We start from the raw sequence: 19782 nt of genomic DNA, 5'->3' as shown, positions 1-19782 counted from the left end.
CCCACTCAGCTCGACTCAGCCCAACTCAGCACGGCACGGCTCAGCCCGACTCAGCCGCGTTGGTAGTGGAAAAGCGGCATTTGTTCACTGTAAATGTTGTGCAAATGTTCAAAGGGGGGCGGCATGGTGGTGTAGTGGTTAGCGCTGTCGCCTCACAGCAAGAAGGTCCGGGTTCGAGCCCCGTGGCCGGCGAGGGCCTTTCTGTGCGGAGTTTGCATGTTCTCCCCGTGTCCGCGTGGGTTTCCTCTGGGTGCTCCGGTTTCCCCCACAGTCCAAAGACATGCAGGTTAGGCTAACTGGTGACTCTAAATTGAGCGTAGGTGTGAATGTGAGTGTGAATGGTTGTCTGTGTCTATGTGTCAGCCCTGTGATGACCTGGCGACTTGTCCAGGGTGTACCCCGCCTTTCGCCCGTAGTCAGCTGGGATAGGCTCCAGCTTGCCTGCGACCCTGTAGAATAGGATAAAGAGGCTACAGATAATGAGATGAGATGAGATGAATGTTCAAATGGAATGTGATTACAAAGACATGGGCACATTGTTACACTTAAATACAGTTATGGTTTTATTCCAAGATCTTCTGTTTGCGTTTTGTTTCCACCCTTGACACTAGGGTAGAGATAGAGGGCAGGGTAGAGATTTTGTTGTTAATATTCAAAAGTTAGCGCGGCACGGTGGTGTAGTGGTTAGCGCTGTCGCCTCACAGCAAGAAGGTCCGGGTTCGAGCCCCGTGGCCGACGGGGGCCTTTCTGTGTGGAGTTTGTATGTTCTCTCCCTGTCCATGTGGGTTTCCTCCGGGTGCTCCGGTTTCCCCCACAGTCCAAAGACATGCAGGTTAGGCTAATCGGTGACTCTAAATTGACCGTAGGTGTGTTTGCGATGATCTGGCGACTTGTCCAGGGTGTACCCCGCCTCTTGGACATAGTCAGCTGGGATAGGCTCCAGCTTGCCTGCAACCCTGCACAGGATAAGTGGCTACAGATAATGGATGGATATTCAAAAGTTAGTCTTTGAAGTAACATAATTGAATCATGGAAAGTATTTCCACATGATGAAATGACATTCTTTCAGCATTAAGCAATTCTGTTGGCCCAACTTATTTTACTCGGGGTAGATCAATCTAATTTAGTAGTGTAATTTTACAATTGTAAAAATTAGTTGGACTAGCCCAATAAATTTTATTGACTGAACCCAAGTACGTCAAGTCAGGCCCAAGCATAGTAAACAAGTTAATTCAGCTGAAATAAATTAAACCAATTCAACCCAAGGGCATTAAGTTGGACCAACAGAACTGCTTAATGTTCAAAGAAAGCCATCTAACTGTGTGGAAATACTTTCCATGATCTTTTATGTTCATTCAAAGAGTCTTTTTTTTTTGAGACACACTGATAAACAAAAAGGATCCAAATTTATCACAACAATTCATCGATTTCCTCATGAATAACATATACAGTGGTGCTTGAAAGTTTGTGAACCCTTTAGAATTTTCTATATTTCTGCATAAATATGACCTAAAACATCATCAGATTTTCACACAAGTCCTAAAAGTAGATAAAGAGAACCCAGTTAAACAAATGAGACAAATATATTATACTTGGTCATTTATTTATTGAGGAAAATGATCCAATATTACATATCTGTGAGTGGCAAAAGTATGTGAACCTCTAGGATTAGCAGTTAATTTGAAGGTGAAATTAGAGTCAGGTGTTTTCAATCAATGGGATGACAATCAGGTGTGAGTGGGCACCCTGTTTTATTTAAAGAACAGGGATCTATCAAAGTCTGATCTTCACAACACATGTTTGTGGAAATGTATCATGGCACAAACAAAGGAGATTTCTGAGGACCTCAGAAAAAGCATTGTTGATGCTCATCAGGCTGGAAAAGGTTATAAAACCATCTCTAAAGAGTTTGGACTCCACCAATCCACAGTCAGACAGATTGTGTACAGATGGAGGAAATTCAAGACCATTGTTACCCTCCCCAGGAGTGGTCGACCAACAAAGATCACTCCAAGAGCAAGGTGTGTAATAGTCAGCGAGGTCACAAAGGACCCCAGGGTAACTTCTAAGCAACTGAAGGCCTCTCTCGCATTGGCTAATGTTAATGTTCATGAGTCCACCATCAGGAGAACACTGAACAACAATGGAGTGCATGACAGGGTTGCAAGGAGAAAGCCACTGCTCTCCAAAAAGAACACTGCTGCTTGTCTGCAGTTTGCTAAAGATCACGTGGACAAGCCAGAAGGCTATTGGAAAAATGTTTTGTGGACAGATGAGACCAAAATAGAACTTTTTGGTTTAAATGAGAAGTGTTATGTTTACAGAAAAGGAAAACACTGCATTCCAGCATAAGAACCTTATCCCATCTGTGAAACATGGTGGTGGTAGTATCATGGTTTGGGCCTGTTTTGCTGCATCTGGGTCAGGACGGCTTGCCATCATTGATGGAACAATGAATTCTGAATTATACCAGCGAATTCTAAAGGAAAATGTCAGGACATCTGTCCATGAACTGAATCTCAAGAGAAGGTGGGTCTTGCAGCAAGACAACGACCCTAAGCACACAAGTTGTTCTACCAAAGAATGGTTAAAAAAGAATAAAGTTAATGTTTTGGAATGGCCAAGTCAAAGTCCTGACCTTAATCCAATCGAAATGCTGTGGAAGGACCTGAAGCGAGCAGTTCATGTGAGGAAACCCACCAACATCCCAGAGTTGAAGCTGTTCTGTACGGAGGAATGGGCTAAAATTCCTCCAAGCCGGTGTGCAGGACTGATCAACAGTTACCGCAAACGTTTAGTTGCAGTTATTGCTGCACAAGGGGGTCACACCAGATACTGAAAGCAAAGGTTCACATACTTTTGCCACTCACAGATATGTGTAATATTGGATCATTTTCCTCAATAAATAAATGACCAAGTATAATATTTTTGTCTCATTTGTTTAACTGGGTTCTCTTTATCTACTTTTAGGACTTGTGTGAAAATCTGATGATGTTTTAGGTCATAATTATGCAGAAATATAGAAAATTCTAAAGGGTTCACAAACTTTCAAGCACCACTATATAAACATGTTACTCAAAGTCCCAGATGTAGTTCGTGTGAAAATACGAGTGGCATATATCCTCGTAAAATAATGTATTGGAACTGATATTTATAGAAAAATGTAAATACCCTTGAACTGAAACATGTGATGTTTAATCCAGCAGGTCTGATTATACAGGTCGTTATTTGCATCAGATAAGGAGCAGTAAACAGTAATAAACAAAATAATGTTTGTTGTGGTGACATTTTGCTTTTTTTTAAAAAAAATAGTAGTCTCAGGTACAGTGAGTGCAGTTTTATGCGGAAATGAGCTGTAGGTTTTACTGAGCATCTTACAGAACCAGCCGCAGTTCTTCTGGACACTGTGACGGTCACACTCGCGTCGTAATTTTGCACCAAAACCCAGTAGCCTTCATTATGCTTTCTTTTTTTTTGTCTGAAAAGTATCTCTTATGTAATATGCTGCTTTCTTTACTGAGCGTTTCATTTTTTCCTGAAAAACTAAAGTATGGAAATAGAAAATGTTTTTGTATGGACTTGATCAAGGAAGTAGAAATCTTAAAAGAAAACTCTATAACAAAGTTCGTACTAAAAATAGGGAGCCTAAGACTTTTCCACAATATTGTATGGTATATATTAAGACAACACAAGCGTTCACGTTTTTCTTTTTCAAATCTGACACAGGAAGTGGTGCTCATGAGTCAAAATCTGAGACAATGACGAGCGCAGAAATTTAGCCTCAGAACATGCATGCTAAGCTAGGTAGCTATTATAGATAAAGTTAAGCTGGATTTACACACCGAAAATAAAAATCGCACAGTGTAAACGAGTTGTTCGGGTCGAGATCAGCTGATTTAGTGCTATGGTCAAAGACGCCGAAGTTGATGAAGAAAGTATCACTTTTCTTGGGTGACTGTACGTTTTTATCAAACTCTGTGAAATTGTAAACCTAATGTCGAAATGGAGATATCCATTTGATAGAGGGGTCCAAGGTGAATATTAAAAAATCTTTGTTTAAAATATTTTGTATTTCATGCAGAGTTTCGGAAGGAAAAGTCAGCGTTATGGCTGTGACGAAATTCCGTTATGGATGTGACGCGTCTGAAATAGACATGGCATATGTTTAGAAAATCAGCAATTTAACCACCATAACCCTTTGAAAAACTCTCTAAATATCAGCTAAAACTATCAAAATTCTTAAATAGTATTTAGGATGGCCATTGTTTTGCTGTTTTGTGGATTTTAGCATACATTTCTGTGGCTTGTGGCAATAATATAGAATTGTACATGATCAAAGTTGATTTTAGCTTGGGGTTTACATTATAAGAAAGAAAGACTGACAGGGACATATTAGGTTGGTTACAAATTGGTTCAACTTATTCACATCTGTAAAATACAGGCCTAGGTGATATCTCTGGGAGTGGTTTTGATGTATTACATGTTGCTTTATTTTTGCATGGTGAGGTTGACATTTACATGGAATTGCCCAAATACGGCAGTGGCGATGGCCAAACATGAACAAAACATACTAACAGACAGAAAAATCTCATTTCCTCAAGCTAATTTCAAACAATGTTTTGTTTTTTATCCGAGTCTGAACAGATTTCCGACTCACACCGATTGGTCGTACGTAGTAATTTTCTATAATTGCAAGACATTCATTAGAGGATCTTCTTCATATAACCTGACGTATAGAATACACTTTATCACACACTCTGTTCTCGAAAGAGATCTCGTAGAGCGCACGAATCGTAGTCTAAAACCAGTGTAAGTCTTGAACAAAGTCGTTTTTAATCATTATGGCATGTCTTGGCTGCGGTTAGGCTACTGTCCAATAATTTGCATATTCATGTATATTCATAATCATGACATTTAATGAGTATAAAGGTGTAGAGATATTCCTAATCTGTTTTATTATTTAATATGGATGAATTTAAGCGGTATCAAATGACAGACCGCACCTTATTCGCTATTTAGTGCACTATTTTGGTAGTTTTTCCCATGTTGTAGCTATTTTAGAAAACATAGTAAACAAGAACTAATGCTGTCATGTACTGTAGATGGTGCAGAATACCCATAATGCATTTCTGTAATCGTTTAATTCTGTGGAATCTTTCCTCAGGCAAGTGTGCACAGCTTGTTAGTGAGCGCAAGGTAAAATAAATTCCTAGGAGAAGACAGCTAGCATTCCTCAGTATAGGAACAATCCTTACACTTGGTGTGTGTGTGTGTGTGTGTGTGTTGGGGTGTGATATTCACCCTGCAGGATCTTAGGTCTATTGAAAGCCCCGTCCTGTCTGGCAGCTCTGGGGGCAGTCACTGGGCCCGTATCCAATTATGTGCAATCGACTTTGAATGACATCCTGCCCACTACATTCTCAATCGTGAGACAATGCAGCCGTGACGAGAAGACATGCAGGACGTGTTGAGGACACGTGTCGCTTCACTTTGTACACGGCTACGGTGCGTGTTAACTCGCTGATTAACATTTGTAAAAAAAAAAAATACGTGCTGCTCTAACGAGCATCACTATGCATGTCATGTGCTACTAGCATTCACATTTAATATGCTCCAATAGGCATGAAAATAGGGTCGTCATAGCGATTGGGTCATGTGACAGGTGGAGGATGTGATTGTTGTACACCATGGCTTGCTTTTTTTAACCACACAATCCAACCATTACCACCCAAACGCAATGCTCTCTCAACTCCTGTAATTCGCATGCTAATTTACTGTGATAAAACACAAATGGCTGGCGCGCGCGCACGTGTGTGTGTGTGTGTGGACTGTAAATGTGAAATAAAAGCCTTCCAATTTCACACTTCTCTTCTTCTGTTTCTCCACACCATGCCTCTACAGTGATGTGATGCCTGGTAATGAACATGAACAGAGGTGAATTAATTCTACTAAACATTTCTCTTGACATGTTTTCCAAAGGTCACGTTTTTAATTAAAGGAAACATGGCTTTAAGAAAAGCCTCGATGCTAACATCGCTAAAGAAAAATCCATGGCAGTACCAGGAGAAAGAGCCAAGGGAGAAACGAGAAACATTCCTGCTATAAGAAAGTCTAAAAAAAAAAACCCAAACAAACACGTATGTAAATGATCATGAGCCTGAAAAAGCTGTTCGTAAAACAGAAGCCGGAAAATAGAAATAAATTGTGCTGAATTAAAAGAATCCAAGATGATGTAGAGTAACCTGATGAGTAGCATACATGGCAAATTTACTTCAGCACGTGATGTTCAGCTTTGTACATGTACTACCAGATCATCAGATATCTTCAGTAAGAGCTTTATCTTGGTTGTGGTGGATCCTGGGAACATTGGGCATGAGGCAGGAATACACACACACACACACACACACACACACACACACACACACACACACACACATTCATCCCTAGGGGTAATTTTTTGGTAACCAATCCACCTACTGGTGGATTCAATTGCTCTTAGATGGACACCAGACGGTAAACACAAACGACAAAGACCAAAAGAGACATGGAGCCGTATCATCAAGAAGGAAAGAAAACATCTTGGTTGGGATTCATGGAACGAAGTAGCAAGACAAGCACACAACAGGGATGGGTGGATGGAAAACATCAAAAGACTAATGGCCCTTTTCTCCAATGGAAGAAGAAGAAGAAGAAGAATCCACCTACTGGGATGTTTCTGGGAGGTCAGGGGAAGCCAGAGAATCCAGAGGAAACCCACAGGAACAACATGAGAAACTCCACCTACTGTAGACAGTCACCCAAGATCAGGATTGAACCAGGAATCTGTCCAGGAACCAGGACAGACTGAATGTCTATCAATATCCATAAACCGAAAGATCTACATTTCTTTCTTGCTTGCTTTCTTTCTGGTAAAAATATATCTAGAATATATCTCATCTCATCTCATTATCTCTAGCCGCTTTATCCTTCTACAGGGTCGCAGGCAAGCTGGAGCCTATCCCAGCTGACTACGGGCGAAAGGCGGGGTACACCCTGGACAAGTCGCCAGGTCATCACAGGGCTGACACATAGACACAGACAACCATTCACACTCACATTCACACCTACGCTCAATTTAGAGTCACCAGTTAACCTAACCTGCATGTCTTTGGACTGTGGGGGAAACCGGAGCACCCGGAGGAAACCCACGCGGACACGGGGAGAACATGCAAACTCCGCACAGAAAGGCCCTCGCCGGCCACGGGGCTCGAACCCAGGACCTTCTTGCTGTGAGGCGACAGCGCTAACCACTACACCACTGTGCCGCCCTCTAGAATATATATATTTTTTAAATCTTCCACACTGGGGAACAAAGCGTCTCAGTCCCTTGATCATATTCCTCCATTGTTTTTACACAAACAGTTCAAGATCTTCCAAGAGGCACAACGGAAAGGTGTTTGTTCCATCATCAAGAGATCCATTAAATTAAATCTAAGCAAAACAAAGATCATGTTGTTTGGGAGACACAAAATAGATTGTAATGTAGAATTGATAATAGACAATACTAAGATAGAAATGGTACAGGAAATTAAATTTCTTGGTGTGATTTTGGATCCTAAAGTCTGCTGGAAACCTCATGTAGGATACGTACGAGCAAAACTGGCAAAGTGTTCGGCAATTCTGTGGAAAACAAAAGATATTCTTGATTGCAAATCTTTGCATACTCTATATTACTCATTATTTTTGCCATATCTGACTTATTGTGTCGAAGTCTGGGGAAACACCTACAAAACCACTCTGCAGCCGATATGTACAATACAGAAAAGAGCAATAAGGACAATAAACAAAACAGGATACAGAGATCACACAAACCCACTATTCATAAAATCACACATGTTGAAATTTATGGATCTGGTCAAATTCAGAACAGCACAAATAATGTATAAAGTGAGAAATAATCTATTGCCGAAAAATATACAAGGAATGTTTAGTGAGAGAGAGGGGGGATAAGGGGAGACCTAAATTTTAAAAAACCAAAGGTTCGAACAAATATGAAAAGCATGTGCGTATCGAGCTGTGGGGTGACTTTATGGAACAGACTGGAGACAGAAATAAAACAAAGTGCAAATATAAATCTGTTTAAAAAAAGGTACAAAAAATATTTTTAAACAAGTATATAGAAGAGGAAGTATGTTAATGGAGGATGATGAGGGATAAATAGAATAGGGATGATTGTTATATTAGAACTAACTTAGTATATGGTATATATTTATTTATGGGGATAGATATCTTCATATTTACAGGGATAGGTATGTAGTAGATATTTATTTTTGTAATTATATATTTATATAGATATTTATGAAGTGTATATATATATATATATATATATATATATATATATATATATATATATATATATATATATTTATGAAGTGTATATATGGAATGTAGTATATATTTGATTTTGTAATTAAATATTTGTATAGAGCAGGGGTGGGCAATTATTTTTTCCATGGGGCCACATGAGAAACAGAAAATTTTGTGGAGGGCCGGACCAAAAGGCTGAACTAAATTCTGCATAATATTAATTGTATTTCTTTATATAAAGCAATAAATATCATTGTTTTTACAAGCTGCTAAGACTGGTAAGAGTCTGGAAAAAACGAGGTTGCCTTACAAAAAAATGTCATTTATTCAATCAAATTTCCCAAAACAATGGTTAACAAAATGTGAACGTTTGTACCTTTTTTTTCAGTCACATTCACCCCAAAACACAATAAAGACATCACAATATTGTCTTTCTACTCCAAATATCAAGCAAGATACATCATATTATAATAATGATGCCCACATTTGTAGTCTAATCACCTCATTTGGTGTTTTTCAGTTTTTTATTTGTTCAGTGAGAGAAATCTAGTCTCTGTTGGTCTTTAACGAGTGCATCAGAGTCAGGTTGAATGTCTGAGGTGGAGATGCGAAGCACAGCTGACAGATGATCATCAGTTGATTCGGTGTACGGTAGGTATCAGATCTACAGATCGGCTCGGGCTCCGGCGCCTGCTGGTGACGTCACACTATGTGATTGGCTGGACCGTTTGAAGGATGACGTACAAGTTTGTGGTTGGTCTGGACAAATTACGGAAGTAGTTATCGCGGGATTAGGTTTCGTGGGATTTCATGTCATGTTCATGTCGTGCGCATTGCGTTTTTGTTGAACACAACTTCAAAATAAAAGCAATGCACATTCAGTCCATGCATGGGGTAAAATTAGAAAATACGTTTATTTTGTAATTTCTAATTAACCTTACGCGGGCCGGTCAGAATGAACCAAAGGGCCGGATGCGGCCCGCGGGCCGGAAAATGCCCAGGTCTGGTATAGATATTTATGAAGTGTATATATATATATATATATATATATATATATATATATATATATATATATATATGGTATGTAGTATATATTTATTTTTGTAATTATATATTTATATAGATATTCATGAAGTGCATATATGGTATATATTTTATAGGTGTATTAATGTAGTTTGGATTTCGGGGTAGTTAAAAAGGGGTGGGAAATTAAAAAAAGTATTGTACTTCTTCCCACTCCTTTTTCGAACAATGTGCGGTGTATTGTAATGTCTTAGCTCTTTATGTTATTATTTTTTTTTGGTCACTTTCTCGTTTTCTTTCTTTTGTATGTACAAATAGTTACATACATTTTTATACATGTTCGAAATAAATAAATAAATTCATTCATCCAAATTCAAACCCTGATGATGCCACAACCATCCATGGCTCGGGGACAAGAGAACAAAACACTGCCCATACTCCATCTCCCCTGTCAATCACAGAGACACTAGACCATCTTAAACTTCTTTGAGCTCGGGTATGTGGAAGAGGGCGGATAGCGCTCTCCTTCGAGTGTGTTACTCAAATGTGTGTAGCTTAAATGGCTCAAAACTCCAAAATAAACGATCTGAACAAATTATACAGCTGAGCATGTTGTAAAGATATGAGTCGCTGCTCAGAATGCTAGCAAGCCTTTTACAGAATGAGATAAACGATGTTTCCCTGAACAGATGAGGAAGTTTTCTAACACACAGCGTAAAGAAATAAAGATTGTCCAGGGTATAGCCGACTTCTGGCTTTGACGCCGTGTTTTACTATCCAACGTCTAATCCTTCCGCATCTAAAAACAATTATGATGAAAAATATTTATTGATATATTTACATAGAAGTTTTGCTAGCATTAGTGTTGCAATTTTTTAAAATCAGACCACTAATTTCGCACTGTAATATTCATTTGGTTTACACTGTTCATGTCTTTTTTAGTGGGGCAGCACGGTGGTGTAGTAGTTAGCACTGTCGGCTCACAGCAAGAAGGTCCTGGGTTTGAGCCCAGCAGCCGACGGGGGCCTTTCTGTGCGGACTTTGCATGTTCTCCCCGTGTCCGCGTGGGTTTCCTCCGGATGCTCCGGTTTCCCCCACAGTCCAAAGACATGCAGGTTAGGTTAACTGGTGACTCTAAATTGAGCGTAGGTGTGAATGTGAGTGTGAATGGTTGTCTGTGTCTATGTGTCAGCCCTGTGATGACCTGGCGACTTGTCCTTTCGCCCATAGTCAGCTGGGATAGGCTCCAGCTTGCCTGCGACCCTGTAGAACAGGATAAGCGGTTATGGATGGATGGATGGATGTCTTTTCTAGTGCATCACAGTTTGTGGATGAAAGCATGAGAACCAGCAGCTTTTTTTTGCAAGAAAGAAAAAGATAAAACATGATCGCTGTGATCATCAGAGGAATGCTTCAGGCAGTTATTTAAAAAGGGGGTGGGGTGCGCAAACTTTTGCACTCAACTGTAGTTATGCATGATTCAGCTTCTCTTTATTGAAAATCACATTAAAAACTCCAGCCAGATAAAAAGAAGCTGAACCATGTATAGCTACAGTCGAGTGCAAAAGTTTGCACGCCCCATGGTTTCTGAATGAAGGAGAACTGGACCGTGTGTATCAATTTGTTTACAGTTTACACAAAATAAAACTCCAAGAAGTCAAAAATAACATAATGATTTTAAACTATTTGGAAAAGAGGTTTTGTCCTGCGTAGTGAGTTCAGTCTTCCAGCCTGAGGTGAAAAATTTCAGTTTGACATCTGACTGAGTTATAAAAGAGATGCATAGAAAAACTATAGAAAACTGATAGAGGATATAAAAGAGACTGGATAAGATTACAAAGGGAAAATGTAGGTACATACTGACGGTATATTACTATCAGGGTAGGGCAAATGGTGTTAACGATGATGATAAAAGCACATTTGTGAAACAAAACACAATACACAATGCTATAAACTGGTTTTCGGCACCTTCGTTTTGCCCTGAGGGCGTGTAAACTTTTGGAATGAACGGCACGGTGTGTTTGGTGTTGTTTGATCATCTCAGGTTTCATGAGGTTTGCTGCTTCGCCTCATCACTGTGTGACTTTCTTTGTGTTCCTTCATGAATGAACAATCGCATTTTCTCACGTTCAAAGCTGGCGCGTTTCTGAGCTGTTCAGTTGCTGAGTCGTTTAGCCGTTGCTGTGTCAACACCAATATTTGTTTGAGGTCACAACGATTAAAGTAACGCCCGAGTAGCACCTGCCGCAACATGATCCTGTGTCACACTCACTCGCAATCCACAAAAACGAACAATTCAGGGTCTATGATGTGCTATACAACTGTTTTTAACAGCACAGAGAATTAGATACTGCTTGAAAGTTTGTGAACCCTTTAGAATTTTCTATATTTCTGCATAAATATGACCTAAAACATCAAATTTTCACACAAGTCCTAAAAGTAGATAAAGAAAACCCAGTTAAACAAATGAGACAAAAATATTATACTTGGTCATTTATTTATTGAGGAAAATGAACCAATATTACATATCTGTGAGTGGCAAAAGTATGTGAACCTCTAAGATAAGCAATTAATTTGAAGGTGAAATTAGAGTCAGGTGTTTTCAATCAATGGGACGACAATCAGGTGTGAGTGGGCACCCTGTTTTATTTAAAGAACAGGGATCTATCAAAGTCTGATCTTCACAACACATGTTTGTGGAAGTGTATCATGGCACGAACAAAGGAGATTTCTGAGGACCTCAGAAAAAGCATTGTTGATGCTCATCAGGCTGGAAAAGGTTACAAAACCATCTCTAAAGAGTTTGGACTCCACCAATCCACAGTCAGACAGATTGTGTACAAATGGAGGAAATTCAAGACCATTGTTACCCTCCCCAGGAGTGGTCCACCAACAAAGATCACTCCAAGAGCAAGGCGTGTAATAGTCGGCGAGGTCACAAAGGATCCCAGGGTAACTTCTAAGCAACTGAAGGTCTCTCTCACATTGGCTAATGTTAATGTTCATGAGTCAGAAGAACACTGAACAACAATGGTGTGCATGGCAGGGTTGCAAGGAAAAAGCCACCGCTCTCCAAAAAGAACATTGCTGCTCATCTGCAGTTTGCTACAGATCATGTGGACAAGCCAGAAGGCTCTTGGAAAAATGTTTTGTGGACAGATGAGACCAAAATAGAACTTTTTGGTTTAAATGAGAAGTGTTATGTTTGGAGAAAGGAAAACACTGCATTCCAGCATAAGAACCTTATCCCATCTGTGAAACATGGTGGTGGTAGTATCATGGTTTGGGCCTGTTTTGCTGCATCTGGGCCAGGACGGCTTGCCATCATTGATGGAACAATGAATTCTGAATTATACCAGCGAATTCTAAAGGAAAATGTCAGGACATCTGTCCACAAACTGAATCTCAAGAGAAGGTGGGTCATGCAGCAAGACAACGACCCTAAGCACACAAGTCGTTCTACCAAAGAATGGTTAAAGAAGAATAAAGTTAATGTTTTGGAATGGCCAAGTCAAAGTCCTGACCTTAATCCAATGGAAATGTTGTGGAAGGACCTGAAGCGAGCAGTTCATGTGAGGAAACCTACCAACATCCCAGAGTTGAAGCTGTTCTGTACGGAGGAATGGGCTAAAATTCCTCCAAGCCGGTGTGCAGGACTGATCAACAGTTACTGGAAACGTTTAGTTGCAGTTATTGCTGCACAAGGGGGTCACACCAGATACTGAAAGTAAAGGTTCACATACTTTTGCCACTCACAGATATGTAATATTGGATCATTTTCCTCAATAAATAAATTACCAAGTATAATATTTTTGTCTCATTTGTTTAACTGGGTTCTCTTTATCTACTTTTAGGACTTGTGTGCAAATCTGATGATGTTTTTAGTCATATTTATGCAGAAATATAGAAAATTCTAAAGGGTTCACAAACTTTCAAGCACCACTGTATAAACAGCCGCTCCCTTGCCAGCCTCTAATTTCACCTCTCTTAAAATTAATAAGACAAAAAAATGCAGACTGTCTCTTTTTTTGTTGTTGTTGTTTCTGAGAAAGTGCAAATTCCTTTGTCTTGCAGATGTTGAAAAGTTTAAAGTCACAACTTTACCTCTGACTGTTACAAAGCGCTGATACTGGAGACTCCTTCCATAAACGTTAAACAAACATCTTACAAAAAAGTTCAACATTTCACCGTACAAGTCCCTGTGAACGAGCTGTTACTGTGATTTATAGGAAATTAATCAAAACCTTCTGATCAATCAGATTTAAGAATTCGTAAGTGTTGTGGGATAAATGGCGATAAGTCTGTGGTGATATGGTGAGATTTTATATGCTGTAATTTACGAAACAAAATAATGTGTTGGTTAAGTGAATGAGTTATTTTATTATTAAAAATACACACCTTAATATTTGTTCTTGTTGAAGCAAAAAAAAGCTCATAAAGTATTTTTTCATGACAGAAAAGGCGTAAAAAAAAGAGCACAATTTGTTCCAATAACAAAAACAACACTGCTACAGTAAAATTTCACAAAATTGAGTCATTATAACTAGTAAATCTATCTTTAATGAACTTGCAACATATAAAACTTGTACAATCTCAGAAAGTAAAGTACATTATTTTTTCGCGGTCCGGTTTCCATCAAATCCTGCGCTCTGATTGGCTGGCGAGCGGGTCCGTATCCTACGATACGGACCCCAGTTACGGACCTCTGGCGACTCACTCATTCACAACAACAACAAACATAGTAGCAATTTTTGTCAACATTTATTTTCGCATTTCTCAGGAGAATCGCATTAATTTTACAGCATGGATGGTGATAACGACAGTCTTCACAGCGAAAGCGAGTTTTACTACTCTGAGGAAGAAGAAATAAAAGAAAACATTTCAGGAGAAAGCTAAAAACCTGTAACTGTTGCTAACGCCGAGCAAAAACATGGCTGAATCCTGAACGACTCCTATTTGTATAAATAGGGGACTACATAGGCAGCAAAATGTAGTTGTTTTCCTGCCATGGAAGTGCACTTGTATACCGAGGAGGAAGCAATTTGCATTACAGCTGTGAATGAGGATTCAAAATGGCGGCTCGGCTCGGTTTTCCCTTTCGGGCGCTCTTGTTTTCTGTTAGAATTTGGTAAAGAAAAAAATAAATATATTATTTACCAGCTTAAGGTCGGTCCGTATGGTGAAATACCGCGACCTCGGCCTTGAATACTGACCTCGGCCCAGAGGGCCTCGCTCAGTACTTTCAAGACCTCGGTCATGGTATTTCACGATACGGACCTCCCAGCTGGTCAATAACATATATTTATTGTACAACCCCGATTCCAAAAAAGTTGGGACAAAGTACAAATTGTAAATAAAAACGGAATGCAATAATTTACAAATCTCAAAAACTGATATTGTATTCACAATAGAACATAGACAACATATCAAATGTCGAAAGTGAGACATTTTGAAATTTCATGCCAAATATTGGCTCATTTGAAATTTCATGACAGCAACACATCTCAAACAAGTTGGGACAGGGGCAATAAGAGGCTGGAAAAGTTAAAGGTACAAAAAAGGAACAGCTGGAGGACCAAATTGCAACTCATTAGGTCAATTGGCAATAGGTCATTAACATGACTGGGTATAAAAAGAGCATCTTGGAGTGGCAGCGGCTCTCAGAAGTAAAGATGGGAAGAGGATCACCAATCCCCCTAATTCTGCACCGACAAATAGTGGAGCAATATCAGAAAGGAGTTCGACAGTGTAAAATTGCAAAGAGTTTGAACATATCATCATCTACAGTGCATAATATCATCAAAAGATTCAGAGAATCTGGAAGAATCTCTGTGCGTAAGGGTCAAGGCCGGAAAACCATACTGGGTGCCCGTGATCTTCGGGCCCTTAGATGGCACTGCATCACATACAGGCATGCTTCTGTATTGGAAATCACAAAATGGACTCAGGAATATTTCCAGAGAACATTATCTGTGAACACAATTCACCGTGCCATCCGCCGTTGCCAGCTAAAACTCTATAGTTCAAAGAAGAAGCCGTATCTAAACATGATCCAGAAGCGCAGACGTCTTCTCTGGGCCAAGACTCATTTAAAATGGACTGTGGCAAAGTGGAAAACTGTTCTGTGGTCAGACGAATCAAAATTTGAAGTTCTTTATGGAAATCAGGGACGCCGTGTCATTCGGACTAAAGAGGAGAAGGACGACCCAAGTTGTTATCAGCGCTCAGTTCAGAAGCCTGCATCTCTGATGGTATGGGGTTGCATTAGTGCGTGTGGCATGGGCAGCTTACACATCTGGAAAGACACCATCAATGCTGAAAGGTATATCCAGGTTCTAGAGCAACATATGCTCCCATCCAGACGACGTCTCTTTCAGGGAAGACCTTGCATTTTCCAACATGACAATGCCAAACCACATACTGCATCAATTACAGCATCATGGCTGCGTAGAAGAAGGGTCCGGGTACTGAACTGGCCAGCCTGCAGTCCAGATCTTTCACCCATAGAAAACACTTGGCACATCATAAAACGGAAGATACGACAAAAAAGACCTAAGACAGTTGAGCAACTAGAATCCTACATTAGACAAGAATGGGTTAACATTCCTATCCCTAAACTTGAGCAACTTGTCTCCTCAGTCCCCAGACGTTTACAGACTGTTGTAAAGAGAAAAGGGGATGTCTCACAGTGGGAAACATGGCCTTGTCCCAACTTTGAGATGTGTTGTTGTCATGAAATTTAAAATCACCTAATTTTTCTCTTTAAATGATGATAAATTTTCTCAGTTTAAACATTTGATATGTCATCTATGTTCTATTCTGAATAAAATATGGAATTTTGAAACTTCCACATCATTGCATTCCGTTTTTATTTACAATTTGTACTTTGTCCCAACTTTTTTTGGAATTGGGGTTGTACAATGTACAATGGGGTACAATGGTTTGTCAGTGGAGCAGTACCCACTAAGGTACTTATTTGTACCCTTCAGATACTGCTCGGGAACATATATGTACCTGTTTGGCCCTAAAAAGCTACACATAGTTACCTTGAGGTCCAATAATAAGCCCTAGGGGGTACATTAGTGTGGATTATACCTTGGGGGACAGAAATAGACTCCTCCTGTACTCCTATTTCTGACAGTGTATAATGAACATGTTCTTTAAATAGATCCCGAAAGATAGTATAATAAACCGTCTCATACCATCTTCAGCATCCTTTCCAGTAGTTGTAACACTATGGGAAAACTTCTCTTAAATCCAGGACACGTACGAATATCACACCTATTATCCGCTGATGCTCCCGGGATTCGCTTCACATACCGACGCGCAGGTCAATATAAATCCCGGTTGAAGGGATGTAATTAAAGTAATAGAACACACCGAGGTTTATTTCCTAAATTAATACCAGGTGCAACGTGGGATTAAAACAGGATAATGAAACTGTATTTTTTTGGTATTTTTAGCGCAACATATCAAATACAGCCAGCTTTCTTGCACGTCTCACACCTACACGATCTGTTTGTGAAACTGGACGTAACAGAGCATAAACTGGGAGAAAAAGCGTTCTACCTATCAGTAACTTGTGTTATTTACTTCTACAAACTCCTCTGACTGAAGAAATAGTGAATTATCCAAGCTCAGTATCTGCTCTTAGACTTCCATTAGCAGTAAACTGATTCTCTGGTCTTTTCTCAGTGCAGGCAAATGTGCTGAGAAGTTACGCTTAAAATTCTCGAGTATACCTTTACTGCACGTGTGTGTATATACAGTATATATAGAGGAACTGCACACATTCCTCACTCCGGTGTGTGTGTTAGAGAGAAATGGACAAAGCCTGAAAATGTAAACAGTGCATGGAGATAGTGTCACTCCAAGACTCGGAGTGAGACACAGACCACCCTCACACCTCACACGCAGCCAATCAAAGCCGGGTGGTCCGGCGTCACCATCTCACACGAATCTGTCACACTTAGCACAGCTCTGTGACTTGCTCATGTGCTGCTCTCCATCATGATTCAGACACAACGCTCCCAGATGTCTCTAACGAAGCTCTTCACATGCAGTGGACCCGATTCTCGGCAGGACTGGGCATTTGGGACGAAGCCCTTATGGTTGTGTGCCAGGTTATGTTTCTCATTTTCACCACTGCTGTTCAGGGATGGCTCCCTGCCTGTGTGTGTGTGTGTGTGTGTGTGTGTGTGTGTGTGTGTGTGTGTGTGTGTGTAAAATGAAGTGGGGGGAAGGCAAGAGAAATACCACTCATGTTCATCATACATGATCGATAAGATGAGCTGAGGAAAAGGAGAAGAAGGGAATAACCTGAAGCTCCAAGCCACATGGACTCATAAATCCCTGTTGCAGGGGGGATCAGGGGAGGGGGAGGGAGGAAAAGAGAGAGAGAGAGAGAGAGAGAGAGAGAGAGAGGTGAGACATTATCATGCTGCCTAAGCACTCCCCTGCTACACTCCCTTTCTCTTTTTATTCCTCTGCTAGGAAACAGAGAAGGTGTTGAATAATGGTGCATTCCTTCTATGAATCATGAGTCACTGACTCCTCGACTCAAATGAATCACGAAAGGTTTTCTTCATTTTTCATAATCTTTACAATATAAACGATGGGTCTTTTTAGTATCAGACACACTAAGCTACCTCCTGATTTGCCCTAAAGGTATGTTTTGACAGCAGGAAGCTTTTCATGAATTTTAGGTACATTTCCATCTGAGGCAAAAGGGCCAGTTTGTATTTCCTGATTCATAAAGTATTGGAGGGCAGAGCTAGTGGTACTGAACAATGGTGATCTCTGGTGACTGCCCCATAGGGTTCGCGTATACATGAGAAAACAAGATGAAGTACCCTACATGCTTCCCTACATGCAAGAAAACAAAATGAAATGCCCTACAGGCTTCTCTAAACACAAGAACAGCAAGATGAAGTGCCCTATAGCCTTCTGTACATGCAGGAAAATGAGATACAGTGCCGTATGGACTTCTCGAAGGTTGAGAAAATGAGATTAGATTAGATTAGATAGAACTTTATTGATCCCTTCGGGAGGGTTCCCTCAGGGAAAATGAGATGTAGTGCATTATAGGCTTCCCTACAACCGAGAAAATGAGATACCGTTCCTTGTAGCCTTCACTCCGGTTGATAAAATGAGATACAGTGCCCTGCAGGCTTCACTACAGTTGAGAAAATGAGATGCAGTGCCCTGTAAGCTTCCCTGTGGTTGAGAAAATGAGATACAATGCCATGTAGGCTTCCCTACAGCTGAGAAAATGAGATGAAGTGCCCCATAGGATTCCCTACAGTTGAGAAAATGAGATGCAGTGCCCTGTAGGCTTAGTTATGGTTGAGAAAATGAGATACAGTGCCTTGTAGGCTTCCCTACAGTTGAGAAAATGAGGTGTAGTGCCCTATAGTCTTCCCTAGATGTGGGAAAATAAGATATGGTACCCTATAGTCTTCTCTAGATGTGGGAAAATGAGATGTAGTGCATTACAGACTTCCCTACAACCGAGAAAATGAGATATAGTTCCCTGTAGCCTTCCCTCTGGTTGAGAAAATTAGATGCAGTGCCATGTAGGCTTCCGTACATGCAGGAAAGTGAGACGCAGTGCCCTGTAGGCTTCCTTACAGTTGAGAAAATGAGATGTAGTGCATTATAGGCTTCTCTACAATCGAGAAAATGAGATACCGTTCCTTGTAGCCTTCACTCCGGTTGAGAAAATGAGATACGATGCCCTGTAGCTTTCCCTCCGGTTGAGAAAATGAGATCCAATGCCTTGTAGGCTTCCCTACATGCAGGAAAATGAGATGCAGTGCCCTGTAGGCTTCTCTGTAGTTGAGAAAATGAGATGTAGTGCCCTACAGTCTTCCCTAGATGTGGGAAAATGAGATGCAGTGCCCTGTAGGCTTCCTGACAGTTGAGAAAATGAGATGTGGTGCCGTACAGTCTTCCCTAGATGTGGGAAAATGAGATGCAGTGCCATGTAGGCTTCTCTACAGTTGAGAAAATGAGATGTAGTGCCCTACAGTCTTCCCTAGATGTGGGAAAATGAGATGCAGTGCCCTGTAGGCTTCCTGACAGTTGAGAAAATGAGATGTGGTGCCCTACAGTCTTCCCTAGATGTGGGAAAATGAGATGCAGTGCCATGTAGGCTTCTCTATAGTTGAGAAAATGAGATGTAGTGCCCTACAGTCTTCCCTAGATGTGGGAAAATGAGATGCAGTGCCCTGTAGGCTTCTTGACAGTTGAGAAAATGAGATGTGGTGCCCTACAGTCTTCCCTAGATGTGGGAAAATGAGATGCAGTGCCATGTAGGCTTCTCTATAGTTGAGAAAATGAGATGTAGTGCTCTACAGTCTTCCCTAGATGTGGGAAAATGAGATGCAGTGCCCTGTAGGCTTCCTGACAGTT

Source organism: Neoarius graeffei, chromosome 11 (genome assembly GCF_027579695.1).
Source record: "Neoarius graeffei isolate fNeoGra1 chromosome 11, fNeoGra1.pri, whole genome shotgun sequence".
NCBI lineage: Eukaryota > Metazoa > Chordata > Actinopteri > Siluriformes > Ariidae > Neoarius > Neoarius graeffei.
This window is presented reverse-complemented; position numbering follows the sequence as displayed.